The sequence below is a fragment of the Drosophila miranda genome (genome assembly GCF_003369915.1).
Source record: "Drosophila miranda strain MSH22 chromosome Y unlocalized genomic scaffold, D.miranda_PacBio2.1 Contig_Y1_pilon, whole genome shotgun sequence".
Classification (NCBI taxonomy): Eukaryota; Metazoa; Arthropoda; class Insecta; order Diptera; family Drosophilidae; genus Drosophila; species Drosophila miranda.
This window is the reverse complement of record NW_022881603.1, coordinates 16,005,724-16,030,320: the sequence shown is the minus strand read 5'-3', so window position 1 is coordinate 16,030,320 and position 24,597 is coordinate 16,005,724. Positions and strand designations below refer to the sequence as shown.

General features: G+C 45.6%; 2 pseudogenes; one reads left to right on the top strand and one right to left on the bottom strand.

Annotated features, from left to right (window-relative positions):
- LOC117190058 overlaps positions 1–24,597 on the top strand; it is a 260,701-nt pseudogene that overhangs the window by 47,422 nt on the left and 188,682 nt on the right.
- Positions 1,353–3,204, bottom strand: LOC117190084 (annotated as a pseudogene).

Genomic DNA, 24,597 nt, shown 5'->3' with positions numbered 1-24,597 from the left:
TCAAGCATCCAGATTCCGTGGACACACAAACTACAAGGCGTATATCGCAGTTTTCATCTGTTTGGCTACAAAGGCAATTCATCTGGAAGCGGTCACGGGCTTAACCACCGAACACTTTCTCATGGCTCTACAACGTTTCATCGCGCATCGGGGCTACTGTCAACACAAGTATAGCGACTGCGGCACGAACTTCATCGGTGCCGACCGGGCTCTTCAAACCTGGCAAATACATTTGAAACGAGAGCTACCCACAACTGTAATACCTGCTTTAGCGGCCCGAAACGTCCAATGGCATTTTAATCCACCGCATAGTCCTAATTTCGGAGGCCTTTGGGAGGCAAATGTAAAGTCTGTCAAAACACATCTCTATCGAGCCTTCTCAGGATATAAAATGACCTACGAACAACTTGCTATGTGCTAACACAAATTGAAGCCTGCTTAAATTCCAGGCCATTATTCCCACTAAGCGCTGAGCCGGAGGACCTAGCTGTCCTCACCCCTGAACATTTTCATATTGGAGATTCATTATTAGCTCCGCCGGATGTAACGACAAGGGATGTTCCACTCACAGTCCAATTTCTGGAAGGACAGAAAATGATCCGGCAATTTTGGAAGCGTTGGAGTTCAGATTGGCTATGACATCTTCAAGCCCGTCCAAAGTGGCGACATGAAACCGACAATCTACAAGTCAGCGATCTAGTAATTGTCAAGGATGATCGACTGCCACCCAACGAGTGGAAACTGGGAAGGATAATAGAAGTCCACCCTGGAGCTGACAGTTTAGTCAGAGTCGCAACCGTGAAAACAGCATCAGGCGTATACAAACGATCGGTCTCTAAACTATGTCGGCTACCGTTGCCACAGACCTCAGAATAATCCTACCACCGTTGCTAGCTCCTTTCGACCATACATGTACCATAACGAACACTTTATTTATTCACAGAGCATTCACATGTGACATCCTTTGGTTTCTAATACTGGTCCCAGTATTGGGGGCGGCATGGACGGTTTTCTAAGGGTTAAACTGCAAAAGAGAGTGAGAGCTCTCTAACTGCGATTGCCCACTCGGAGAACGGCTTCGTTTCATGCTAGGGCGGCGTAACCTCGTCTCCGATCAACAAGAACATTCTTCGTTTGCATGTCGACGAAATCACAGCGACAATCAAGCAGTTTGCAGCCGGCCGCGCTTAAACCCGTATTACCCATTAAACTGTACCCTTTACGCGATTACGATTAAAGTTTAAGTTGATTGAAGTCCAAATGAATAAATCTCAAATTTTCTACTTCGTGTAGTACATTATTAAACGCAAAGATTCCCCAGAGCATTTTCTGCTCAACATTGAAATCTCGTATCGAGGATTTCACAACACCTTATTTTATTCCCAATTGAACTTCTGTTTTAAGGCATTAAAGGCTGGACCATTCGATCAGTATAGGCTCTCCCTGGTATAGAAGCTGTCCCACACGACAAACTGTTTGCTCTCGGGCAGCGGAATAAACTCCAGGCCATCGGCAATGTTGAGGCACAGCTCGGGACCGCCGGGACGCAGGGGATCCCATTTGACCGGCGCAATGGTCGCGCAGTTGGGATCCCCGGTGATGGCAAACGATGTCCACATGGCAATCAAGCGCTCAATGGTCCGGTACTCGGGCGTGGCCTTGTCCAGCTTGCTGGAGAGTATGCCGTAGAACATGTAGGAGATGTCATCGGCATGGCAGACGCCGCGCACCTTCCGGCCGCACTTGAGGTTCCGATAGTGGTTGAAGTGCGGCGAGTCCATGTCGAAGCGGTACACATACAGCCGTGGCCGGGGCATAGACCGATCGGGCGAGCAGCGTGCGGTGGATGTCGTGCCAAAAGTTCTTGGTGCTCAGGATGTGCAGGCACTCGAACAGCTCCATGCTGCCGCGGTCGGGGTCACCAAAGTAGGCGACCTTCAGCCGGCTGACCATTTCGTTCAGCTCGCCCTGGTCGATGACATCGCTCACCTGGCGGGGAATGAGCGCCTCGAAGGCGCTCAGCATGTGAAGGGCATCCTGCAGAGTGGTCTGGTAGGAGAAAAGGCCCTCGAAGGAGTTGGCGCCGATGATCAGCGGCAGCGCATTGCCCCAGGCACTGGCCAGCTGCTCCTGTCCTCCCCCACATACGGCTCGATGACCGGCCCGAAGGCGATGATCTCATAGTCCCGCTGCTCCTCCTGCGTGATTATCGCATTGCAGTGAAGGGCCAGCTTGCTGCCGGTCGTCTCCTGCAGGAACTTCAGCAGTTCCTGCTCGTAGTCCTCCTGGCCCGTGTAGCCCAGTTTCTTGACCAGGCGCTGGGCCCACCGTCTGTCCAGCTTCGTGGCCCAGGCGCACAGCGCCGACCCGGACTGGACAATGGCGCGATGGAAGAGGCCACGCGTCTGGTCCGTCTGCATCATGAAGTGCGTGGAGGCGGCGCCCGCGGACTCGCCCATCAGCGTCACATTGTCGGGGTCACCATTGAAGCTGGCGATGTTCTCCTTGACCCAGCGCAGGGCCTGCACCTGATCCTTGAGCCCTGCATTGCCGGGGACATTGAGAGAGCGCTCCTTGAGACTGAGGAAGCCCAGGACGCCAACGCGATAGTTGAAGGTCACCGGGATGACATCGTGCTTCATGAAGTAGTCCGGCCCGTAGAGATCCCGCGAGGCGCCACCGATCTGAAAGCCACGGCTAAAGATCCAGACCATCACGAGCAGCGGCTTCGGCGAGTCCAATCTCTTGGCGTACACATTCAGATAGAGGCAGTCCTCGGAGCCCTCGGCGGACATTGTGATGGAGTTGCGCTGCATGGGCTTCTCCCTCGCGTACGTGCAGTCCCTCACCCCCTGCCAGGGCTGCACGGGCTGGGGGGCGCGGAAGCGCAGCTCGCCCACCAGCGGCTGGGCAAAGGGTATGCCCTCGAAGGCATGGTAGATCTCTCCGTCGTAGACGGTCCTCCGCTGCAGACCCTTCAGCAGGCCGTATTTCGTTTCCAGCTGTGTGCTCTGTTTCGTGCCCAGCCGGTATTGGATGAGTTTATGGCCGATGACTCTGAAAAACAGAGAAAAACCAAAGATGAGTCATCGTGCGGCCAGATTAAAAGGCTTTTCAGCCCGAACTCTGAACTCACTTTGCTCCCAGCTTAACCTTGTCACCAAATCCCACACGTACTCTATGCTCTTTCGATCTATGTACTCTACACTATACTATGTATATATATATTTGTATAATCTCCACCGACAGCTATGTGCTTACACTTCCAGCGCGGTCGAATGCCACGCAGAGACTGAGAAACCAATCTCGCTGCTCTATGCCCCAGTAAAAGTTGATGATAAAACTGTTTAGATAGCACCACCCCCTCCCCCCAAGTGTGGGGCGTGGCGTGATGCCCGCCCACCGACCCTCCGACATCATAATTATTCCTGTTGGACTCGAGGCATTTGACGGAGCTCTTGAGTCCGTTCCATATGTGGATCCCTAGATAATAACAAATTGAGTAGTATTCATTTGGCCAATCCCTAATTGCGTTCGGACAGCGAACACATAGGTGCATTGTGTTAGCCCCTCCGATAAGGCTGATAAGGTGTGGTTCGGTTCGGTTCGATGAGGGGGAAATCAAATACAGAATCTATATTTATAGCTAGTACAGAGCTATGTATACAGAGATTATGGGGTAAGCCAGAGTAGGATAGTAGAAGGGAACATAAAAATTGAAGAAATGAAGAAATGTTAATGAATTAATGGTAGAAAAGCTCCAACTTTGTCTACAGCAACGACAATGAAAGGTCATACATTTCAGTCACCAAAGTTCAACGAATAGAAACAGAAATTTCTTCCTTTAAAATATTTTGCCTATTCATTTTAATTGAATGAAATAAACGTGTTCTAATGTGATGATTATCTTTGCACTTCATTAAACGAAAACCTAAACGGGAAAATTGTTTCCTTAAACATCTTGTGGATCGTAAATATTCAAATTTCTGTATTTAATTGTTTATGCCTGTGAGTACTTTGCTGTCATTAATTAAGCGTCAAAATCATATATGGAGTGGGCCTCCACCCCATAAGAATATCCTTTCAGGCATCCTTGTGATGACGTAAGCGGTGTAGGTGGGGGTAGGGTGTCTCTGACTCTGGCCGTCTCTTTCGTTGATTGTTCTCACCTCGCGCTCTCTCTCTCTCACTCTTTTTTCACCTCCTGCTCTTTGGTCTTGTCTGTGCATTAGTTAATTTGATTATTTCACACTTCGTCTGCTTTGAACCAACATTTAATTTTGCCTCAACGGAGCTTAGCTGCCCCTCTCTCTCTCTCTCTCATTCTCTCTCTCTCGCTGGCTCTCTTATTCATCCTTTATTCGCTTTGTTGGTTCTGTTTACTTTGTTTCATTTGTTTGTTTGTGCGTTTACTCAACTTTTGTTATCGCTTTCGCCTGGTTTCTCTCTCTCCGTTGCTTACTTTTGCTTCAGTTTCTGTTGCTGTTTGGACACGAAATATTCTAACATTGAAGCACCCCCACTAGTATTCGATTAGTAAAGAATTTAACAAGTTAATCAAAGTTAATGAACAGTGTCTTTAATGTCTTTAATATTGAATTTTATAAGCTCAAGCCTGTTTTCCTATTAAATTCCCACCCCTTGAAGAAAAGCCTTCATTTATTGTTATTTATGTACATTCGTACATATGTATGTACATATGTACATGTCCCCTCCTTTGTATCTTTAATACTTTCTGTTGCTAACCCCGCTTCGTTCCACAATATTTCGGCTTAGACTGTTGCCAGGTGGATTACTGGGGGGGGGGCGCCTAAGTGTGTCTGAGTGCCCCCTGCCCTGCACATTCTGCAGATTCCATTGACTAAATAAAAAACGAGGGGGAACGTTGTGAGCTGCTGCGGACACCGCAACTCTACAGTTATATCCGATACTAAGTCAGTATGGCTCTCCTGCGGCAGACGCCGCTAATATTGAACCACACGACAAAGAGTGCGTGCGAGAGAGACAGAAAATCAGTCGTGACGTCGGGCGCTGCGTGGCCACTGAAAATTGATTTCTTGCTTTTGGCTACAAAAATGATCCGATCTGATCCAGATTCAGCAATCTGATAGATATGGTCATTATCTATGATTCTGCATTTTTAGTTTTCTCGAATCTGCAATATTGTGGATGCAACAGATTTTCGTCCTTTTTGGGGGCGGAAGGGGGTGGGGCGAAATTCTAAGATATACGTTTTATAGTGAGATCTAACAGAAGTGCGGATACCAAATTTGGTTACTCTAGTCTTAATAGTCTCTGAGATTTGTGGATGCCCCAGATTTTCGTCCTTTGCGGGGGCGGAAGGGGGTGTGGCGAAATTTGGACACGAAACGGTCAAGGTCCGATATCACAGGAGTGTGGATACCAAATTTGGTTGCTCTGGCTCTTATAGGTTCTGAGATCCTTGAACTCATATTTTGCAATTGACAAAACCGACCATGAAACCTGTGTGGTAGAGAGAGACAGAGCGAGAAAGAATGAAATTGTTTTCTTGATTCTGGCTATAATCATTATACGATCTGGTTCAGATTTTGCACTTTAGAAGATATGGTCATCCATTGTTGGAATGGGAATGTTGAGGGTAGGTCCGCTCCCGCGGGACTGCCGCTAGGCATTACTTCGCGGTGCGGAGCTTGGTGTCTTCTATGGCTCTAGTTGGTTCGGCATCGCTCCAGCCTACGCAGCTCCCTTATGACGCTTGCTGCCATATTGGCAGCCGCGTGCCACGTCTGCTCGTCGGCTACCATCCGCTCGGTGAGGGTGTCTGCGCTTACTCCTAGGCTCGCCTCTCCTAGCATCTCTCGTTCCCGACGAAAGCGGGGACAGGAAAAGAAGACGTGCTCCGCGTCTTCATCTACTCCTGGCCCGCAATAGCTGCAGTACGGGTCATCGGCCCTAGGACCGAACCCTGTGGAACGCCACCGGTGATTATGTGCTGCTTCGCTCCATCCTCCGTGTCGTACAGCGGTCCGTGAAATAACTTCGGAGCGTCCGGATGAGGTATTGGGGTGTGCCTCTCCTCGCCAGTGCATCGATGATGCTCTTCCAGCTGGCCGAGTTGAATGCGTTCCGCACGTCTAGCGTGCACACTAGGCAGTACTCCTTCGAGCCTCCTGCCCATCGCGTTCCTGCAATGGCTTCTCTGGCCAAGCTCGTAACCATCTGGATGGCGTCGATGGTGCTCCTCTGCTTCCTGAATCCGAACTGGAGGGTGGAGAGGCCATTCCGTTGCGTCAGCTCGGCCTCAAGTCGGTTGCATACCAGCCTCTCGAAGATCTTGCCCACACCATCTAGCATGCATAGTGGTCGGTATGCCGATGGGTCGCTTAGGTCCTTGCCTGGCTTGGGTACCAGGGCAAGTCTCTGGCGTTTCCATGCTAGTGGTACGTACCGCTCCTGGATGCACTGGTTGTACATCCGTGCGAATACCTCTGGGTGGGCACGGCCCAAGCATTTCAGGGCCGCGTTGGGGATTCCGTCGGGTCCTGCCGCCTTGCCGTTCTTCAGTTTGGCAGTGACCTCCTGCACCTCCTTCACCGAGAAGGTGGTGGTGGCCGCCTGTGCCTGATCCTCGACGCTGTCTGCCTCCTGGAGTGGTGGTTGCCGGGGGAAGAGTGCGCAGACTATTTCCCTCAGCAGGACAGGGCACTTGGGGGTGGGTTGCCTACAGAGCTTTCCCATGACCAGATTGTTTGCCCCTCCGAAGGGTTCTGCATCTGCCGCCTCACAGAGCTGCTGGAAGCATTTGGCCTTGCTGCTTCTAATGGCGTCTCTAAGGGCTCTCCGATTTGCCTTGAATGCCGCCCCTTTGATCCCAAACTGTGGTGTACCTCTGGATCGCTGGTACGCGCGTCGCGCTGCGCAGCACTCCCTCCTTGCTTGGGCGATGTGCTCGTTCCACCATGGTACTGGGCGGTGGTACTACGCTGCATAGCTGCATCACATGCCGCTACGACGGTCCTGGAGATGGATCTCGCGCTTGTTTCGGCGTCCCCGGCGGCAGCTAGGTTCTCTGCTGCTGTTAGAAGCGCGTCTGTATCCAGCGTTGCTTCTTTGTAGCCAGTCAATTGCGCTCGTTGCCCCCTTGTTGCATTCCCGATGGCGGCTGTGTCCGTCATCACAGCCAGGTGGTCGCTGTGCGTGTACGTGCTCAGGACTTGCCACTTTGCGTGGCGAGCGATCTCCGGGCTTGCAAAGGGGAGGTCTATGATAGACACTCGGCCTGCTTTGCTGTATGTCGGGGTGCTTCCTGCGTTCAGGAGACAGACGTTCAGGCTCGCAAATTCCTCCAATAGCGCTGTCCCTCGGGGCGTGTTCCTGGCACTGCCCCAGGTCGTAGCCCAGGCGTTGAAATCGCCCGCTATTATGACCGGGGATCTGTCCTTGGCGTCGTTGGCTATGTCCCTGATGACCGCCTCGTATTCGCTCTGTGTGAATCGGGGGGCTATGTAGCAGCTATATAGGTACGTGCCATTATGTTTGGCTCTCGCATAGCCCACCTTAGCCGCTCTATGTGTGAGCTGGCCTGGTTGGGGGCCACAGCTCCAGATTGCCGCACCGCCGTCTGTGCTTTGGTGCCAGATCGCCTCGCTTCTTTCCTTATAGGGCTCACTGAGGAGCGCTACATCGATCTGCTGCTCCTGCACCGTTTGCGTTAGCAAGTCCTGGGCAGCTTGGCAGTGGTTGAGGTTCAGCTGAAGTAGCTTAACCATCTAGCAGCTGGGAAAGGGCTTTCTTATACTCGGGACAGCTGCGGCTGAGGACCGAGTGGGCTCTTGAGCGAGCGTCTCCGTTGTTGCCCACGCACAGTAGGCACTTTGGGGGGTTGGTGCATTTGTGTGTGTGTGTGTGTGTGTGTGTGTGTGTGCCTGTGCGTTCGTTGCTTTTGTGTTTGCTCTGCTTTCGAGCCCAGGCGCCGCTGTTGCATTTGCAGACTACGCATTTGCTTCCCGTCGTTATCTTAGATCCACATCTCCCCTCTCTCCCCCTCCCTCCTCGCATTCGGTCTTCCATTTGACTCTTGCCATGACGACCTCCAAGTGTCTGCATCCTCTTCTTCTTCTGCAAGGCATATTAAATGGAAGGGAAGGCCAGTCTTTGGCAGTCTCTCTCTCTGTCTCTCAATTTGTGTCATAGATCCACTCTCTCGTTATAAGTACCCCGCCAGAGTCATCTTCCCCATCTTATAAATGCCTACTCCTTCGTCACCTTCTTTTTCCTCTTTGTGTTGTTTTTGGGGGCTCGTGTTTACATGAATGCCGCCAGCCACCGCCTACTTGTTAAAGGTGACGCGACCCTCGAGCTGCTACTTGCCTTGTCCCACTTCCCTTTTTGTCGCTTGCTCGTGTTGGTTTTTGTCTACCACACCTCTCACTCTCTCTTCCCCTCCCCGCCGTTCGCCAGTTCGTGCTTGTGTTCGGAGCGCATGTAGAGATTGTTTTTTCAACTGTCCATTTTACAGGGCTGAAAACCAACGAGTGTGGGAGCATGCGAAGAATTCAATGCAATAAAAAACACATGCCGTGGACACAGTTACATATTTGAAATATTTGTGCAATTAATTAAAATCTGAACTATTCGGAGAGCTAAACTTGAATCATGGTTTATTGAGTATTTTCAATAATTATTATTAGTATTGTATCATGCAAATGTCTATAAATTATGCCATAATAATTGCTTGCAATTGAAGGGATAATGAACCAGGAACAATATCTAAAAATTTTGAGAGAAAATATAAAGCAGTCGGCTTCTTCGCGCTTAGTCAACTTGTTCGGTTGTCCGGTTTGCTTAATTGATGCGATTCTTCCTTCATTTTTGAACCTGCGGACGATGTCACCGATCGTATTCAGCTTCATTTTCAGAATTTGGGCAGTTTCTTTGTAGGTCTTGCCCTCTAAATGCAACTGGAGCACAAATTTTCGCTGCTCCAAGGATGAATTAATCCCTTTACGGCCCATTTTAATTTTAGGTGGAACAATTCGATTTAGCGGTGTGCTTGCTGATCATGAATGTAAGTCAAGTGTTTGTTTTTCGGGGAAACCCATTTTTTGTGCCATTTGGGGCTATTTGGAGTTGCCACAGGGTTTTATAATGCGATTTCCAAAAAATGCCGAATATTAAAGTAACGCAAGTTTTGAGCTTTTTTTTTCTATCTTCATTTAAAATAAAATCATTATTATATATACCTCTCTGAAAAGGTAAAACTTCAAGCTTTATTCCCTCATTAAAATTTTTTTATTTTTTTGTAGTTTAATGCATTTTGTTCGCGTTTGAAGTTGAAAAAAAAAAATGCCGAATATTAAAGTTACCCACTGTATGTCGTGTGTTAATAATAAAAGCAAACAAAAGTCACGGCTGTCAAAGCAGTTCAATGTCTCATCTCCCTCTGCTTCCCTCCACTGTCACACACCGTACTCGCCGCAACAGTAGCCGGTAACGGTGGCAGTGCCGCAAAAAACTGGTTTTAAAACACCAAAAGCAACAACAAGTTAACGATGCCGCCTCGAAGTTTGCCCTTTTTCAGTTAGTTAATAGCCGGGAACCAAAGGGGCTCCACTGGAGGCCAAAAAGGTGTCACACTAGAGATGGTCGCGTGATTGATAGTGCAATAATCGGAGAGTGTGTGTGTGTGTATCTGTGTCTTGTTTTAATTAAATTGCTTGACTGCAGTTCAATGATTTCAATACGGGAAATAATAAACAGCAATTGCCACAATTAATCCAATTGGAAGCACTTACATAAATCAATTAAATGAACACCCCTATTATACAAAGAAGCAAAGTCGTTATGAATATCGTTTTGCCCCATCTCTAGTGTCACAAGAGGGGTGGGGGTCAAGTTTTATTCCGTAGTTTTTTGTTGTTTGTTTCTGAACTCTTGTGCCTCCAAACTGTCGGAAAGTTGGCTGGGGCCATTAGTTGTCTCCATTGAGGGGAGGAGTACAAGTACAGTACATACATACATACATATGTACATGACTTGGTCATGAAGGGGCACAAGTCAGGAACGGCAGCAGCAGCAGCAGCCACAAATACCGTTTTTATTTTGCGCGTTTTTAAACACGCGCGCGTTTTTGCCATTTTTTGCGCGTTTCTTTGCCTTCCTTTGTGGCTGTGTGTGTGTGTGTGTGTGTTTACCGTTCTATAAATAAACCGTTTCATGTGCAGTCGTTTGCTTTTTACTTCGTCCTCTACTTCTACTTCTTCTCCCACTTGTTCTTCTTCTGTGGGGGGGTTATCGGCGAAAGATGAGGAATTTTTTGTTATCGGTTATTTCACGTGATTTATTTGCGTGCGAATCATGATTTATATCGCCTCAAAATAGCAACAATCGCAACCACTCTATACTCTCAGCCCCCTCTTTATAATGGAGCACGCACATTGGCGCTTAAGTGGGTCAAACAATAACTGGCACGCTCTCCTGGCTCTTCGTTTCGCATCGACTGTCCTTGTCTGTGGCTGCCCCACATTGACCCACATTACCATTTGCCAATGAATCAATGAATCTTGTATACCCTTTCGCGTGGGTACATCTGCCCAAAAAACAGAAGTGTCTCCATGGCGAACCTTGGAAAAAACACCATAGAAAGGCACTATTCCACCGAAAACCGTAGTGATTAACTTGCTTTGTCTAATTGCAGTTCATTTCATTAAAAGCTCAAACTTTAATTATTCAAATGAGTCCCTTCCATGGCATGTAAATCAGAATCCTCCCCTCATCTAATGAGTTACTTTCACTCGAACACAAAAGTTTTATTATCGAATAATTGCACACAAGTTTTCCGCATTTGCTGTGGTCCTTATCTTTCGCCAGAGACCCCCTTAAATTGATTGTGTGGCAGGGGGGTTCCCGCGGCACTTGTAATTCCCGTTCCCTTTCGTGTGTGTGCCATTTGTGGCTTGTGCCCCGCTTAATTGCCATTGGGGGGTATGTGGTATGTGGTAGCAACAGGTGAGGTGGGCGTGGCGGGGTGGGGTGGGGTGTCGTGTCTCCTTGAGGAGGGTTTAATGAACGCGCGCCGCGCACTTCCATTAGGCCAACGGTAATGGGATGTTGACGCTGATAGCTGGCATGTTGCATGTAATGCATAATTAGTTACCTCTTAATCTGCTGCATCCACACTGATCGCGTGTGTTTGCGGAATTCAATGTGGCAAGGTGGGGAGTAGTGTGAGAGAACACCCCAAATGGATACGGAACGGATACGGATGCATCATCATTATCATCATCATTACCATCATCATGAGCGTCATCCGTCGTCGCGTTCGCGTTTTATCCACGCCCAAGTGCGCACACACACACAGAGAGAGAGAGAGAGAGAGAGAGAGCAAGAGCGAGAGAGACGAGCAGATGCAGAAGCAGGAGGAGAACGTTTATATCAGTTCAATTAAATTTAATTTGTTTCGTGTTGTAATTAAGGTGCCACAGACACAGACTCAGACACACACAAAATCCCTCTTTAATTAATCTGCCAACAACCCCAGCAGCAGCAACAGCAGCAGCGGCAGCTTCAGTGTTTAATCAAATGTGATTCATTCAATCTCAATCGAAAACCATTAAGCAATTGAAATTATGCAAAGAAAATGATTCACATAAATACAAACCATTTACAAATACAGCAAAGTGCTTGAGTGATTAGTGAATACCCGGTGGGATTTGCCTCAGCCCAGCTCTCTCCCTCTTTAAAATGGCCCAAAATCTCACCGTTGTGGTGGGCGAGGGCGGCCACGGCCACACCCACAATAACAATAATTGCTGCATCAATGAGAACAGCACCAACAACAACAGCACCAGCAGCTCCTCAGGCGTCGCCTTTAAGCCAAAGGATACGAATGGCTGGCGGGAATACAGGAAACTAAAAACCTATCTGATCCTCAAGGATCAGCAAAGCGCGAAGGTAATTTGAGGAATCCAACTGTAAAAGTGCAAGATCACGATTGTGTGTAGGTTTCATTGCAACTGAAGATACTTTGGAGTATCCAAAGTATCTACGGCTTGTACCCTCATTCGGATCATTCACGAATACGTTTACAAACAATGTCAACCGCCTCTAGTGGAAACCGTTCTGCAAGGCATCAAACACGGCACTCACTCACTCAACCGCTCATTAAATCAATCAATCAATATTGACCCAAATTAAAGCCAAAGCAAACACTCGAAAAACCAAAACTTGAAACATCGAAGCTATGGATCAATAAATATAGATGACATGGCATTGTCCAGATTGATGGGAAGAGATATGTGTGTGAGTCGCCGCATGACGAGCCAAACAAATAAAATGGAAACAGACATGACAGCGCACACAGAGACAGAGATACAGATAAACGGATACCCGAAGACACATTTGTATCCACAAGGAACTCAGGCCTAATAGTGCCTAATAAAATAAATGAATGAACGCTCTGGCCCTCTCATGCCTCGTTCCACCTTTTGAGCTGTCTAGATATGAAGATACAACAATATACAGCTACAGCTGATGCCTAGATACATAAATTGTGTCGGTTGCCATGACAGCGATGGAGAACGTGAAGATTTGCTGGGAAAATACATTTGTGTATATTCAGAGAGGAAAATAGTCAACTAATTTCGGGAAAACGGCACTTGGGCGTATACGTAATATGATAAATGCCGTCCCGTCATTGTTGTTGACGAGCCATGATGCGCGTGTGGCAGGGCGTCAGGAGGGTGGCCAGATTGCGTATATTAATTTGTACAAACACAAATGACGTCTCCCTATCCCCCCAGGCGTCCATCGTCTGACAGGTCGTATACGCAAAGAATATCTGCTGTCTGTTTGTGAAGCAAGGGATTTTATTAGTACAGATATTATATTAGCTAAATCTCTTTAAATTTATAGTGTTTTGGAATACTTTAAAGCAGCGATGGGCAGGCTTTTCAATTTGGGAGCAGTCAAAAGACTTACTTTTATATCAGGCACACGCAATGTTTATTGTTTTCCCGTATCTCGGGTCTTCTCTTTGCCGGGATTCGATTGAGCATCGAGCATCCATGTGCCGCGGAGTAGTTTTACAGCCAGATGGCACCACACAATGTTTTATTCATACTCGTACGCGGTGTGTCCATCCATCAATCAATTCGAAATGTAATTCATCAAAGTCGTTAATGTGTCGGCGGCATCTTCTAGAGAATGAACTGCAAATTGCAATCGAAACGGGCTAAGAGACCTCCTCAAATTAGAAGCCCAGTTAGCCCGGTTTGTTTCTATTTCTGTAAGCGTAAGTGCGATCTGTAAATAGTTAGATCTTTACTTTCTTTTACCTGGTTACCGATCTGCTCTACGGGTACCCGAGATCCCAAGATCTGAGATCTAACAGTTGTTTGCTAAAAATCGCCACGGTGTTAATCGATTTTAAATGGTATCATATTTGTAGGCTTCACGCCCATGCTGTGGTGCTTATATAAGCCTGCTAATTGAAACTGTAAATGTCCGGACCGGCAACTAATGACTAATATGAGATCGTGATTTGTATCTTCTTTCAGGCCTCGCACAATCCGGAATCGGAGCGTTCCTATATGTTGCGCAAACGTCCGACCCCAACAGCGGCAGAGAGAACCACCTTTGTGTGCTATACCTGCGGCACGGACACGCCCTCGTCACAGCTGCGGCTGGTCTACTGCTGCCCTAATGCCGAGCGGGAGCCCTACTATCCGTTCATCAAGACCATGAAGGTCTACAAGAACGTTAGTCCCATCAGTCCCCAGGGTAAGTGCACTCAATTATTGGCATTGTCCGCCCTGCAACACCGCAACTAACCGAATTATTTCCCGCTACACAAACCAGGCATGGTCCAGGTCTGCTCCAGCTGCAATGAGAAGCACAGCGGCTTGGCCGAGGGTGGGCCTCCTGCCTCCGGCCCCGTCGGAATCACAGCACATCCTGTGGGCGGCTCTCCCAGTGACGGACACTCGCTGGAGTCCAGCACGGCGCTGTATAGTTCGAGTGGTGCGATGGCCGCATTTGGGGGTCGCAATTCCCCATCGGAAAAGTCGGTGGCCAATTCCGATTCCACCAGCAATGTGCGGTTTAGGGTAAGGATGGAAAAATCGATGGAAAGCGGTATAAATCGATATCTTATCGGCTGTAGGGAACAGACACACCTTCGAGATCTTAGAGTTTAAGATAAAATGTGATTAAGAATTCGGATAAACTTGGGAAGTACCGCAAATAACCGATTCGATTCTTACCCGGTAACATTTTGCGTACTACAATCGATCCTAATCGATTCTCAATAACAATTTGTGCCGACACGTAGGTACTAGTGCATATACGAGTGTACGGATGATGCCAGTGGCGTATCGGTTAAATGCGCAAACATGGAAATTTACTAGGAAGAGCGAGTGAGCGAGAGATAATAGATAATGTGTGTGTGTGCGTACAAATATAGAAAGAGTAGTGATTGCCGCTTGTTACAGCGAAATGTGGGGGCAGGGGATGAGCCTCGCACCCGATCCATCGGGTCAGTAGCAGCTCCTACTTTAGCTGCAATCGGGAGCTCTGGCCAGGCGATAACATTTCGAGCGATTAGCGGCCACCCCACCCATTTGCCCTCTGCGCCCGGCCACTGATAACCCCCATTAATGGGCGATGGGGCGTCTGGGAATGGACGACTCCAAGATAGATGGCTGGTTCACGACCTGGCCTGCCGCTCCCTCTCCGTCTCCGTACCGCTATATCAATTAGAGACGAGCGAGGCAGCTCTTGCGCTATGCTCGGAGCGTGCTCGGCAACCACTTGGATCGTCAGCATGTTAACCAATTTGAGTCAACAAATGTCCGTCCAACCGATTAGATAGCCGGAATACACACGGCAGCACTGCATGCTCTCCGCTCTCCGCTCTCCCCCCTCTTCTCTGCCGAAGAAAGACATAAATATAGAGCAGGCAATAAACGGAGAGAGGGGAGAGGAGAAGCCGCACGAAATCATTGTATAAACAACCCCTGAGATCCAGAGAGAACTACAATTCTGTCGTGGGCTGCGTTTGTAGACAAAAAAAAAACTGGGTAAACTTGGTCTAGTCCGAGTCAGTTTTTTCCTTCCAGGCATCTGCTTTGAACCGGTTTTCGTTCATTTATTTTATTTTATTTTTTTCTTCTTTTCGGTTTTGTTAATTCTACTTAAACACTTTTTATTTAAAGCCGCTTGTTTTTTTTTTCTTTTCGTTTCAACATTCTAGTTTTTGTTTATTATACCCGATACTCAAAACGAGGGGGAACGTTGTGAGTTGCTGCGGAGACCGCAACTCTAAATTTATACCCGATACTAAGTCAGTACGGCTCTCCTCCGGCAGACGCCGCTAATATTAAACGACACGACAAAGAGTGCGTGCGAGAGAGACAGAAAATCAGTCTTAGCGTGACGTCGGGGGCTGCGTAGCCAGTGCAAATTGATTTGTTCCTTTTGGCTATAAAAATTATCTGATCTGATCCAGATTCAGCAATCTGATAGATATGGTCATTATCTATGATTCTGCGTTTTTAGTTTTCTCGAATGTGCAATATTGTGGATGCAACAGATTTTCGTCCTTTGTGGGGGCGGAAAAGGGTGGGGCGAAATTCTGAGATATACGTTTTATAGTGAGATCTAACAGAAGTGCGGATACCAAATTTGGTTACTCTAGCCTTAATAGTCTCTGAGATTTGTGGATGCCCCAGATTTTCGTCCTTTGCGGGGGCGGAAGCGGGTGTGGCGAAATTTGGACACGAAACGGTCAAGGTCCGATATCACAGGAGTGTGGATACCAAATTTGGTTGCTCTGGCTCTTATAGGTTCTGAGATCCTTGAACTCATATTTTGCAATTGACAAAACCGACCATGAAACCTGTGTGTTAGAGAGAGACAGAGCGAGAAAGAATGAAATTGTTTTCTTGATTCTGGCTATAATCATTATTCGATCTGGTTCAGATTTTGCACTGTAGAAGATATGGTCATCCTCACCGATTCTGCGTTTTTGGTTTTATCGTATCTTTAAAAATGTGGATGCCACAGATTTTCGTCCTTTGTGGGGGCGGAAGTGGGCGGGGCGAAGTTTTGAAATATTTTTGTAGCAGTGACATATCACAGAAGTCTGGATCCAAAACATCGTTGCTCTAGCTCTTATAGTCTTTGAGCACTAGGCGCTGAAGGGGACGGACAGACGGACAGACGGACGGACGGACAGACAGACAGGGCTCAATCGACTCGGCTATTGATGCTGATCAAGAATATATATACTTTATGGGGTCGGAAACGATTCCTTCTGGACGTTACACACATCCATTTTTACCACAAATCTAATATACCCCAATACTCATTTTGAGTATCGGGTATAATGAGTATTGGGGTATATTAGATTTGTGGTGAAAATGGATGTGTGTAACGTCCAGAAGGAGTCGTTTCCGACCCCATAAAGTATATATATTCTTGATCAGCATCAATAGCCGAGTCGATTGAACCCTGTCTGTCTGTCCGTCTGTCCGTCTGTCCGTCCGTCCGTCCGTCCGTCCGTTTGTTCGTCCCTATCAACGCCTAGTGCTCAAAGACTATAAGAGCTAGAGCAACGATGTTTTGGATCCAGACTTCTGTGATATGTCACTGCTACAAAAATATTTCAAAACTTTGCCCCGCCCACTTCTGCCCCCACAAAGGACGAAAATCTGTGGCATCCACATTTTTAAAGATACGATAAAACCAAAAAACGCAGAATCTTAGAGGATGACCATATCTTCCAGAGTGCAAAATCTGAACAAGATCGTTTTATTATTATAGCCAGAATCAAGAAAACGATTTCATTCTTTCTCGCTCTGTCTCTCTCTAACACACAGGTTTCATGGTCTTTTTTTCCAACTGCAAAATATGAGTTCAAGGATCTCAGAACCTATAAGAGCCATAGCAACCAAATTTGGTATCCACACTCCTGTGATATCGGACCTTGACCGTTTCGTGTCAAAACTTCGACACACCCCCTTCCGCCCCCGCAAAGGACGAAAATCTGGGGCATCCACAAATCTCAGAGACTATTAACGCTAGAGTAACCAAATTTGGTATCCGCACTCTTGTTAGATCTCACTATAAAACGTATATCTCAAAATTTCGCCTCACCCCCTTCCGCCCCCAAAAAGGACGAAAATCTGTTGCATCCACAATATTGTAGATACGAGAAAACTAAAAACGCACAATCATAGAGTATCAGATTGCTGAATCTGGATCAGATCAGACAATTTTTATAGCCAAAAGGAACAAATCAATTTGCAGTGGCTACGCAGCGCTCGACGTCACGCTCAGTCTGATTTTCTGTCTCTCTCGCACGAACTCTTTGTCGTGTCGTTTAATATTCGCGGCGTCTGCCGGAGGTGAGCCATACTGACTAAGTATCGGGTATAAATGTAGAGTTGCGGTGTCCGCAGCAACTCAAAACGTTCCCCCTCGTTATACCCGATACTCAAAATGAGTATTGGGGTATATTAGATTTGTAGTAAAAGTGGATGTGTGTAACGTCCAGAAGGAATCGTTTCCGACCCCATAAAGTATATATATTCTTGATCAGCATCAATAGCCGAGTCGATTGAGCCATGTCTGTCTGTCCGTCTGTCCGTCCGTCCGTCTGTCCGTCTGTCCGTCCCCTTCAGCGCCTAGTGCTCAAAGACTATAAGAGCGAGAGCAACGATGTTTTGGATCTAGACTTCAGTGATATGTCACTGCTACAAAAATATTTCAAAACTTCGCCCCGCCCACTTCCGCCCCCACAAAGGACGAAAATCTGTGGCGTCCACAATTTTAAAAATATGAGAAAACCAGAAACGTAGAATTGTAGAGAATGACCATATCTTTAAAACTGCGGAATCTGAATGGGATCGTATCATTATTATAGCCAGCATCAAGAAAACAATTTAATTTTTTCTCGCCCTGTCTCTCTCTAACACACACGTAGCATAGGCGGCTTTGCTTAGAGTAAAACATTAGCGCCTAGATCTCAGAGACTACAAAAGCTAGAGCAACCAAATTTGGTATCCACACTCCTAATATATCGGACCGAGACGAGTTTGTTTCAAAATTTCGCCACACCCCCTTCCGCCCCCGCAAAGGACGAAAATCTGGGGATATTCAAAAATCTCAGAGACTATTAAGGCTAGAGTAACCAAATTTAGTATCCGCACTCCTGTTAGATCTTACTCTAAAACGTGTATCTCAAAATTTCGCCCCACCCCCTTCCGCCCACACAAAGGACGAAAATCTGTTGCATCCACAATATTGCACATTCGAAAAAACTAAAAACGCAGAATCATAGATAATGACCATATCTATCAGATTGCTGAATCTGGATCAGATCAGATAATTTTTATAGCCAATAGGAACAAATCAATTTGCAGTGGCTACGCAGCGCCCGACGTCACGCTCAGACTGATTTTCTGTCTCTCTCGCACGCACTCTTTGTCGTGTCGTTTAATATTAGCGGCGTCTGCCGGAGGAGAGCCATACTGACTTAGTATCGGGTATAACCGTAGAGTTGCGGTGTCCGCAGCAACTCACAACGTTCCCCCTCGTTTTTCATTTGTTTTTGTTTTCATTTTGCTTGAAATCTGAAAGACCAGACGTCGCCTCTTCCATAAATTATTAGCCTTCTTCTTTATTGCATTTCTTCAGATACAATGTATTATCGTATATATATAGTATATAAAACAGTTTTGTTTATTAAGTACTTTAATCTGCAAATGTTTGTTCTCTGGGAATAGCTTAATTTGTCTTTCGATTTTGTTTTCTTTGTTTGATTTATAGTTTTGGGATTGGTTCTGCTATTTCCTGTGCGTGTGGCTTTCGTAGATTGGAGGCCATGGCAACATCCTAAAAGTACTCTTTTCCGAGAAACACGACCTTGAGTGAGAGTTGAACGACACGACTCCCGACTGACGACTTTCTATACAAAATATTTGCTTAATTTATTTGCCATATTTCATCAGAAATAAAGCCTCTGTTTCTGGTTCTGTTCCACTTTCAATTTCAATATCCATTTCCACCATTTCTGTTGGCTTTGATTAAACAGAATTCGGTTTGTTTGATGAGCGTTTTGGGCCAATAATTCATCTTTGAACAGGTGCTGGAGGCAGTTGTTCCATTTTAAATATCCGTTTATCCACTGGCTACAGTCTGTGTAGTGGAGTACATGTGTGTTTCTCGTTGTTTATCCAGGTCATTGCACAATCCCTCAGTTGGTCGGTCGTTGTTTTCGAAATACGAAAATTAAATATAGATAAATGCAAATATGGGGTAGCAAGAACCAAGCGCAATATTTAATTAATTCTTTTCGAAATGTTGTCATTTGCATTGTTTTGTTGGTTTTCTGTTCTGTTTCTCTGTTTTTTACTTTATTATTCCCCCACTCCGACTCTCCTCCCTGGAGACCGGCATTCAATAGCAAATGTTTAAATTGTAAAGAATTTGTTTTATCCACAGCCATATAGCCATAGCCATATCTTTAGCTCTGAATCCCCCCATTTAACACATGCTTAAAGATCATAAATGTGTGCAAACGGCAGGCAATTAGAGTCATTCAACCTTCTTAAATAGTAAATAATAGAATAAATAAATAATAATAATAATAATAATAAATAATAAATAGAATGTACTGTAAAAGAAATGTACTTTAAAAGAAGCAGAGCAGTACGTTTTTTTATGGTGGATGTTGGGTTTTTATTCCCATTAGATTTCCTCGTAATTTAATCTAAAAATATTAGAAACACACCCATATTTCAAATTTAATATTCCGCCTTAAAATATAAATATAGGGAAATTAATTTGAATTAATTTATTTAAAAGTCTTTTTAATATGGCTCTTATGTCATCTGAATACAAAACACTTTAAAATAACTATAAAATATTCAATTTATAAGAAATATTTTTAATTTGAAAAAGGAAATATATTTTATATGTGAAAATATTTAATTTAAATATGAAAGTGTTTTTAAATTAAATTTTAATTTGTTTTTAAATTAAATATGAAAAATATTTGACTTAAATATTTAAAATTTTCACACTTGGAGCAAATCTTTCTGTACAAAATGTTAAGTCCAAGTGCAAATATTAAAATTTCAGGGTTTTTTCTCTTAGGATACGAGTATTTCCATTAAACTCTAGCTGTAGTTCCCGTGTATTCCCTTGAGAAACTTCCGATGTTCTTCTGTTTTCTGTTTGAATACGTTTTGGCTTTCTTCTGCGACTCTTCTTCCCACTTGTCCACTTGGTACGGTCCATCTTCCCACAATTGAAGTTGAAGTGGACGACTGAACAATGAATGACACTCGAGAAGCCCCCAAAAACTCAAATTTTGTACAGTGTTGACATACATCAGAAAACGTCAAAGAGATGAGGCCAAGTCGCGAAGCAGCGAACGGGAATCAACAAGCGATCTACTTTCGCAGGCAGATCCTCAACTTTGAACTCTATCGGTGATTGTAATTAGTCGCAGGAGATAAGAAGACTTTTGATTGGAGGAGATTGTTGGCTCACGCAATATCTCTATGTCTCTCTGTCTCGCTCGCTACCTTTCTCTTTCTGTGGCTCGAAATATAAGTCGCAAATCGAAGGGAGATAAGTGAAACCGAACACGGTTCGGACCGGTTAGGGGCGGTTCTATCGGCCAAATCGGACACAGTCCAGCGCCAGTCATAGTCAATATTTAATAAAATTCGGTTCGTTTTTTTCTTTTTCCGCTGATTAGATAAGGCCTAAAGTGTGCATTTGGCTGATGCTTAGACCTAGGGACTACCGTATCCGTACCGGTTGGGTGGACAGTCTGTGCGCGATATTCTTAGAACAAATACAGAAATAGCCCATAAAATAATCTCTAATATTACCATACCCATTCCTCCTTTGATAGCCATACGAGACAAACTCGAACAATTCCAACTCGAAGACGGCACGCGACCTCAAGCAGATACGCCGCAGCGATTCCCGGCCCAACTCCCCCAGCTCCAGCCAGGGAGCCATCGAGAATGGCCATGGACATTATCCGTGAGTACCGTGCGCCTTTTTATGCTGTTTACATATTTTAATTGAGTTTACATTTTCTGTTCCTTCCATTTTGCAGGTGCTCCATTTGCAAAGTGCTTTGTCCGTCTAACAAAATGGATTGGCTGTCCACCAGTGCGGAGCATATGAATTCCCATGCCATGCACTTTCCCTGCCTCAAGGCCAATGCCGCTGCCACAAGCAATAATAATAATAGTAATATTAACAATAATAGCAACAGTGGCAACAGCAACAGCAACAGCAGCAACAATAATAATAATAATAATAATAATAACAACAACAACAACGAGTTGAACAGCAATCGCGTGCTGGTCTGCAAGGACTGCAATGATTACTTGGCCAGCCAGTGGGAATCCATGGATGCCGAACGTGTACCCCTAGAGCACAGAAGGTTTTCTTTCTTTCCCATTCGCATTCCCTTTTACCTTGAATTTCTCTAAAGAATGCTCTATTGATTATATTTCCGTTTCCCTTGCAGATACAACATTCCCTCGCCCATGATGACATCCAGCTCACCGAACGGATCTCGGCACGGCGCCATGAGCATCAATACACCGCCCTCCACACCATCCATATTATCATCGACGCCCGCCAGCACATCGATCTATTGCTTCCTCTGCGGCCTTCACTCGGACCTCACTCTGGCCAGAGTCCTCTATGCCAGCAAAGAGGTAGAGTCTCTCAAGAGAAAGTCTGAGCTGGGAGAGTATTAGCGATAAGTGTGTTATAAGTGAAGAGAATTCCTAGATAAGCAGAGGGGATATGAGAAAGAGTTTTTGTAAATGATACAGCAGTTTTAGAAAGAGCAGAAACAGTCTTGACGAAGAAGATATATACACAGCGCTGGAATGTCTATAATAAGTCAAATTTCTAGTGCATTGTAGAGGGATTTTGTAAATGAAGTATGCACTGAACAGTGTATAGGAATACTTTCTATATTTGCTTGTATTCCAAAGATACAAATGCATCAATGAAATCATTGTGAGCATTTTGATTTGTCTTTAAATCTGTAGATGTACATGATGCTAGATATCGTTTAATAATTAACCTAACAATGCTGCCGGTCTGTTAATTGTTTGAGAAACTAATATTTTGCCCTAGACATTAAGCCATTTAATTGATGTTTCGGCTGCACTGCTCGCCTGACCTTCCCTTCGATTCGGGTCGCGTGATTACGTTTGTGTGCGCATATTATTTGTACACATCGCTTGGCAAACATGTAATTTGCTGATAAGTGTAGGGATTTTCCCAGGCCACCTGCGATGTCAATCAATATAGATAATGAGTCCGCTGATGATGTATCCATTATAAGTGATTAGATACAGGGATCAAATGTTTTACGATTGTTTTAGATAGGCCCTGGAATGGCATACATCCGTTGTAGATAGCAGGTTATAAATTTATCAAGCTAGCTGCATTAATTACTTTAATTATTCATCCATTTTATCTTTGGGGATATTTTGAGTATTGGGGTATATTAGATTTGTGGTAAAAGTGGATGTGTGTAACGTCCAGAAGGAATCGTTTCCGACCCCATAAAGTATATATATTCTTGATCAGCATCAATAGCCGAGTCGATTGAGCCCTGTCTGTCTGTCCGTCCGTCCGTCTGTCCGTCTGTCCGTCCCCTTCAGCGCCTAGTGCTCAAAGACTATAAGAGCTAGAGCAACGATGTTTTGGATCCAGACTTCTGTGATATGTCACTGCTACAAAAATATTTCAAAACTTCGCCCCGCCCACTTCCGCCCCCACAAAGGACGAAAATCTGTGGCATCCACAATTTTAAAGATATGAGAAAACCAAAAACGTAGAGTTGTAGAGAATGACCATATCTTTAAGATTAAGCGGAATCTGAATTGGATCGTACTATTATTATAGCCAGCATCAAGAAAACAATTTCATTTTTTCTCGCCCTGTCTCTCTCTAAAACACACGTAGCATAGGCGGCTTTGCTTAGAGTAAAACATTAGCGCCTAGATCTCAGAGACTACAAAAGCTAGAGCAACCAAATTTGGTATCCACACTCCTAATATATCGGACCGAGACGAGTTTCAAAATTTCGCCACACCCCCTTCCGCCCCCGCAAAGGACGAAAATCTGGGGATATTCAAAAATCTCAGAGACTATTAAGGCTAGAGTAACCAAATTTGGTATCCGCACTCCTGTTAGATCTTACTATAAAACATGTATCTCAAAATTTCGCCCCACCCCCTTCCGCCCACACAAAGGACGAAAATCTGTTGCATCCACAATATTGCACTTTCGAGAAAACTAAAAACGCAGAATCATAGATAATGACCATATCTATCAGATTGCTGAATCTGGATCAGATCAGATCATTTTTATAGCCAATAGGAACAAATCAATTTGCAGTGGCTACGCAGCGCCCGACGTCACGCTCAGACTGATTTTCTGTCTCTCTCGCACGCACTCTTTGTCGTGTCGTTTAATATTAGCGGCGTCTGCCGGAGGAGAGCCATACTGACTTAGTATCGGGTATAACCGGTGTCCGCAGCAACTCACAACGTTCCCCCTCGTTTTAAGTATCTTTTTTTTTGAGCATTTTTTATTGTTTTACCATGCTTTGGACATCTTGTTTTTATCATTTAGTATCTTTCGTGGTTCTTTTCGTATTTGTATTTTCCTTTAAGTACTTGAGTATTCCTTGAGTATCTTTTGTGTTATATTACTATCGGCAATCAATGCAAGGAAATTGTTAATCTATCTTTACACTACATATTACTCAGGCAACATGGTGAACGCATAGTTAGATGATCTCAGATTCTCTGAATTCAGATATTTATTCAACCTAATTTTGTATACTCTTCCAGGGTTCTCGGCCTTATTTTCACCTGTTGCTGAAACACAATTCGCTGCCGAATGCCGAGCAGCTGAGGAACAACTCGGCTTTGGTCTGCACCTTCTGTTATCATTCCATGTTGAATCAGTGGCGCAAGTGAGTCACCCAACCGCATTCTATATATAGAGAACATCTGATCATTGTATGCCGATTGCTTGACAGATATGAGGCGCAAAGTCCGAGCGTGAATCCGACGGAACGCAAATACAATTGGCACGACTACAACTGCCACCTGTGCGGCATTACGACTTATAGGAAGCGGGTGAGGGCCCTGCCCGTCAATGACTTTCCATTTGTGAAGCACCAGAAAAGCGACGACGGGCTGCTGCTGGAGAACGGAGAGTTTGCCGTGGTCTGCCTGGACTGCTACGAGAGCTTAAGGTGAGAGATCAGAGAGCAAACAGATGTGATGCGATGTTCAGCCAACTAATTGAGACGTGTGCTTGTTTCCTTCCACAGACAACAGGCCTCGCAGCACGACCGCTTCGGGGTGCCCAAATCTAGGCGGGCCTACAATTGGGTGCCCCAGCCGCCGCCCCCGGAGGACAGTCCCGAGTCCGCAGTGGCACGTCTGCCCTGCGGCGAACGCTCTGATCGCATTGTGAGTAGAGAATGAGAGGGAGAGGGAGAGCTACCTGCCAACCTACCCTAAAAAATATCTGTATTGCAATCCCGCC